This window comes from Mastigoproctus giganteus, chromosome 14 (genome assembly GCF_048544385.1).
Source record: "Mastigoproctus giganteus isolate SK-2022 chromosome 14, ASM4854438v1, whole genome shotgun sequence".
NCBI lineage: Eukaryota > Metazoa > Arthropoda > Arachnida > Uropygi > Thelyphonidae > Mastigoproctus > Mastigoproctus giganteus.
In genome coordinates, this window is record NC_143588.1 from 56,094,855 (window position 1) to 56,100,968 (window position 6,114).

Here is a 6,114-nt window from a genome sequence, read left to right on the forward strand (position 1 = left end):
GATCCTGAACACCTGTAGGATAAGCCAGAGATATTACTGTTAGTCGAGGTATCCTACAGGATACCTCGACTAACAGTAATAATAAAAATAGTAACCAGAAACAGCAACCACCTCATGCGCTTGGTACCAGTACCCGTCACGGGGTGGAAAGAATCCCATAAGGAGAAAGTTTGATAATAATATCCAGTATCAAAATAGAATATACTCAAAGTAGTTCCTCCCCCACCTCAAATGGCCATGCTTGTCTGATGACTGTCATTTTTCGAGATCGAATTTTGAATTTCTTAAATATTGTTTTGATAAAGTCAGAAGTTTCATATTATCACTGACATTAATTGAAATAGGAAAGAGTATTAAAAATCTTAAAATTTAATAACCAAGCGTACATACAACAAACCGTTACGGTAGCGCTGCTTCTCTCTCACAACCAATAGAAATAAGGTTTGGGTTCAATTGCAATCGTCGACCGAAGTTGACGTATACTTCTGATCGGGGTTAGGAAGAGCCTTTACGAGCTATTTTCGTAACTGCGTATGAATTAACCAGTCTCGGCAAGTAAGTTTTTGTTTTTTTTTTAAATCTCTGTAACAGGTTTTTGTCCATCAAGACAAACTCACCGTGGAATACACACTTTAGAAACAATACACATTTTCGGCGATTATTAATATTAGCAGTGGCCACATGGCGCAAGCAAGCCTATGGCTTATGCTGCACTAGCCAAAAAAAAAAAAAAATAATAATAAAAATAAATAAATAAAAAAAATAAAAAAATAAATAATAAAAAATAAATACCAATAATAATAAAATAACAAAAAATATATAAAATAAAATAATAAGAACAAAATAATAATAATAAGAAGAAAAAAATAATAAATAAATAAGAGAAAAGGAAATGGACAACCAAAGCATTTCCCTCCTCCCGTAGGTAATTATCCAGCTGACCTTTGAATTTCCCCAAACTGTCAATCTCTACCACCCATGTAGGTAACTTATTCCAGTAATTTACAATTCTCTAGCTAAAATAAAACTTCATGCAATCCAGTCTAAATATCTCCCCCGTAGCTAGAAATTATGGCCCATAGTTCTAGAATAATTTATAACCGTGAAAATTTCGTCCTCATTCATTTTGCTTATGCCTTTCAGAGCCTTAAACACCTCAATCAAGTCTCCTCTAAGGTGCCTAGTTTCCAAGCTCTGCAACCCACATATTCGAAATCTTTCCTCATATGGATACACTTTTGCCAGTCTCACCAGGTGAGTTACCCGTCTCTAGACCCTTTCAAGAAGAACAATGTCTTTCTTTAGGTGCGGTCTCCATACCTGAACACATTATTCCAATTGTGGTCTAACAATAGCCTTATACAATGGGATTATGACGTCCTTATCTCTATTAGCAATTGTTCGATACATCATCGATAGGACACCATGGGCCTTCCTGGCAACCTGTCTACAATGCTCAGAGAACTTAAGTCTGACCATATCGTAACACACGTCCCTTTCCTCCACTACTTATAAACTCCGCCAAGTGTATAAGTTATTTTGGGGTTACTGTTCTTCAGGTGCAGTACCTTACACTTTGCTGGATTAAAGCATAGCTGCCATTTTTCTGACCATCCCTGAAGTCTATCAAGGTCATTCTGTAGAATCTCCGCTTGGCGGCGATCATTAACTACTCTACCATTGTTTGTAAATTTAGACATCACGCCATTTATCGCTTTATCAATGTCATTTATGAAAATCAAAAACAACAGTGGTCCTAATACTGATCCTTGGGTAACCCCACATCTTACATCAACCCAATTTTAGGAATAACCAATGATCACAACCCTTTGCCTCCTGCCCTGAAGCCATCCAGCTGTCCATCTAAAGATTTTCTCTGTGATTCCAACCTGTTCCAGCTTATAAAGTAACCGCTCATGTGGGGCCGAGTCAAATGCTTTGCTAAAATCCAAATAAACAATGTCCAAATTATTCCCAAAGTACAGCTCTTGAGTAACCCTGTCAAAATAGCTAACTAGATTAGTTAAATATGATTTTCCCTTTACAAAACCATGCTCAGTATCCTTCAGAATTCCATTTCTATCTAAATGATCCTGAAATCCAACTTTGATCATTGTCTCCATGATTTTCCCTACTACTGAAATTTGACTAACCGGCCGGTAATTTCCCACTTAGAACCGCCCTTATGCATTGGAGATACACTGGCACTTTTCCAATCCAACGGAATCACTCCCGAGTCCAGTGATGTTCGCATAATTAGCCTCAATGGTCCAATGCACTCACTTGCCGCCTCCCTTAAGATTATAAGGGTATATGCCATCAACCCCGAGAGCCTTACTAGCCTGTAGGCTCGAAAGTTTTTTTTATTAAATAAACATGTGAAATTTCAATATCATTAATTGTATTTTTTTCAACTTCACTCCCATAATGTCTCATTTACGTAAAGGGCTTTTCTTCTGTATACAATCAATGAGTCCAATGACTGATAAATATTATAATTTATGCACGTAGGAGCAAACTTAAATGGCTGCTTAACTATATTCAACAAAATGAAAAATTAATTTAATGTGCTTTTAAATTTGGTTGTTTTAAAACGATATACGGTATTAACAAAATTACTATGAATTTTTCACTGCGATAAACATATTCGTAACATAGCCTAGAGCTGTTGCTTACTAGTATATAATGGGTCATGTAATATCTATACTTTTCTACATTAACCTTACGTTACAGACACGTCTTTGTCTCAGTTTTCTTCCGATTCCTCCTTTATTTTAAGAGTACAGCTTTTGACGTAACTGCGAGTCTTTAGTGGATCCTTTATGGAACATTTGCTTATGAAGTGAAACACTTCAGACATCTTCAGGTTCTTGTTATCCTTCAACCAGCGCACTAAGCACTTCTACGTGAGCTCGTTATCCACAAGTGCAACACATACAGACATCGCTTAATGAAGTTCCTAGGGTCAAGTTACGTGGAGTCCTCGGAAGTATTAGCATGTGCACACAGAACGAGATTCTTAGTGAAATAAATGAAGCATCAGTTTACATCGTGAAGGTGTGTTATCTGAGGAGTAGCGATTTGCACTTCCTCCCAAGATTTAACAGCGTTTAAGTGGCAATAAGTAAGCCATAAGCTCTCGATTAACGGCAACAAATAGCTCAAACGAATCGCCAGCTATTGGAACTTTGTGGAACACGCACTACTGCACTGATTTCACTGAAGTAAAAGAGCGCAAACTTCACACTTCGATTCTAAGAAATTCAAAGATTTACCATTTTCAGAAGCAAGGCAATTTCTTCGACACAATTCGCATTTTTGTTAGAACTCCGTGCACAGGAATTCTAATTCATTCGGCGTATGACACAATGTGTCGCTATCGTTCGTGTTTAATCACTTCATTTTCGCACAAATGATGTACAACATCTGATCAAGTGTACTCTCGGTTTGCGAGGTAAAGCCATTCTTTTTTTCTTCTTTCCAGTCTCCGCGTGATCTCCTATTTGCAACTGTCTGCTGTTGTAATATCTTTAAAAAGGTTTCAAGCGGTTTAACGTTACAATGGTGTATCTTCAGCACTAAATTGAGTTTAAAATAAGTTGTCTGCGTTTAGAAGTTTAAACTCCAGCGATGAAGGTGAATTAGTGGATGAAACTTTGAATTATTTAAAGTTTTAAGAACTTTTCACGTTAGAAAAACCTTATAAATATAAGGTTACCATTATCTCGTAGTAATACGGAAATACAATATTTCGAACGCTTACTATTTAAAGTTTGACAATATTGATTATGTTGCAGCATATCTTTTTTAAAAACAAGGTACATAAAAACTCTTGATGTGTCAAAAAGTTTAACAGAAACTTACTAAGAATGAAATGTAATTAAGAATAATTTGCGAAAAATTCTGTTTGAGAACAGAGAGTACACAAAGCTGATATTTCTAATGAAAGAATGATAGAATGCAAGGAGAAAGAATGAAAATATATAGCGGGATTTAATGATAAAATAAAAGACCGACCAGTAGAATTTTAAATATTCAGGAAATAAGTTTCCTTTTTTTAGCTAGACATTTGTGTCTTAACAAGGGTTAATGAGGTTAAAAATTACGTGGCGAAATATCTTGAACTGAAAAGGTAAAGTTCATTAGTCAAAAGAGAACGCAACTGTATAATTTAGCAAACACACCACAGAAAACAGCATCAAAATTATTGGAGGCTGTTGTTTTTGTTATTTGGTTTTTAGGAGCATTAGCAGCTAAGGCCATATTGCTCCGGGAATATGCGGTGTTCATTCCCTGACCTTTCCGCATCCTCCCCAATAATGTATGGTGAAATGTATTTTCCAATTTTTTAAGCAATAGCGCTATTAATTATTTCAGAATAATATTTATAGGTTTTAATTGTAACAAAATATTCCCATTCCCTTTCCGGGGTCACGCACAAAGGTCCTTCCTATCTGCGTCAATTCATTTGTATTGGCAATTTTTAATCGTTCTGAACCACTAGGATGTACATTCAATTCTAAGATGCGTTGTTTCGGAAAAAAAATGCTCAACTATTCACTGTTTTCTTCAAACTTTCACAAACATCCCCCCCCCCCTTTTTTTTTTTTTTATTAAGAGTACCAGACAGAAAGCTTTTTTTTTTTTTTTTTTTTTTGTTTACTTAAGGAAGCGCGAGAAAATAGACGTTGTGGAGGCTGCATAAATCTTTGCATAAGCTTTTCACTTTGGTGTGTTTTGGTTGGTAATCAGTCCAGTAAGAAACTTGAAACCTTCGTTTTTTCAGGAAGCTACAATTCCAAGTTAAAAGTGCTCAAGGCTACATACACTTTTTGGATACAGAAAACACGCATTGAATAGTCCGGCGGCATACACCTGGCCTTTCCATGCTTCAACTGAAGATCGAGCATAAGTTTTTTCCTCCCTTTTTTGTGCTTATACAGTCAGGTAAGTTGAGTACTGATGAGATGGAAAACCACTGCTCAAGGTAACAACGCGTTTTCAAATCAAGGTAATGCAGCAAACGCATTTAATTAAAGAATAAAAGGAGATACAGAGCATAGAGGAATCGATGGAAAATGTACAGATAGGAGAAAAATACAGTAAGATATAACAAGTAAGGTAATATCGTATACAGCGTTACATTTCAGACAGGTTCACTTTTTTCCTTAAATTAAGGGAACTTATTCTCTGTGACAAATAGTATATAAAAGCAATTATTCTCTCTTTAGTGCATATACTTCACCGTAATATTCATTTAACTTTGTGTAATACTTTACTCGTTTCTTTCGAAATGCAACACGCATTTCATGGATCCCTGATTTAATAAACCAAACAAATATCAACACATACCTGAAATCGTAATATGCAGTCAAAAAGCAACTACTTTCATGTGCTCAGCGATTTTGTGCATCCGTCATTGTTCATTCACCCATTAAGCTCACGACACCAGAAAGAATAACCAGTGCTTCAGCTACAAGAGAGATAATATGACAGCTTATAAGGATAAGCTATGTAATATGTGTGAGGGAAGAATCTGTTAAATTTATGGATTTATATTTATCAGATTTTAATGAAATTTTGAATGGTACTGCAAATCTAAAGGAGCCAAATATAAAATTTCATGAGAATTCGTCCCTCGGAGTAGAGTTGTTACATGCGGACGGACGGACATGTTAATAACAACAGGCACTATACGTATATACGAATGTGAATAAAAAGAGACTAATATTAGTCATATACTACAAACACGCATGTGTTGGTAAAAGTTCTTTAATAGATTTCAGGGGAAAATGTTTATTAAATAATTATGATATGGGCGCACATGTACATACAATGTACACAGCTGTATCATTTCTGTAGTTCTGTTTATCTAATTTAATAGTACATATTACAGCGAAGCAGTAGGCCTACCTGTAGGTTCCTGAATTATTTATTTTTATTTAATAATTATTAGAAGTATAAGACGTTTACTAAAATTGCTTCTTAATGCAAATAATTATATTCATCACAGGAGTGATAGATCTATCTTGTTTAAAACAAAACGAATATTTTTTTTTGGTATGTATTTAGTCTTTAAATATAAGCAATATTGTAAAAGGAAAACAGAATGAA

The 6,114-nt window shown here is 35.2% G+C and overlaps 1 protein-coding gene across 1 annotated transcript in view; it reads right to left on the reverse strand.

Annotated features, from left to right (window-relative positions):
• Nucleotides 1-5,462, reverse strand: part of Dgk (diacyl glycerol kinase 1) — a 313,927-nt gene extending 308,465 nt beyond the window's left edge. The window contains exon 1 of the mRNA XM_090388889.1: nt 5,353-5,462. The gene's annotated coding sequence lies outside the window, so the exon portion shown is untranslated. The remainder of the gene's footprint in view (nt 1-5,352) is intronic.
• Between the last annotated feature and the right edge of the window lie 652 nt (nt 5,463-6,114).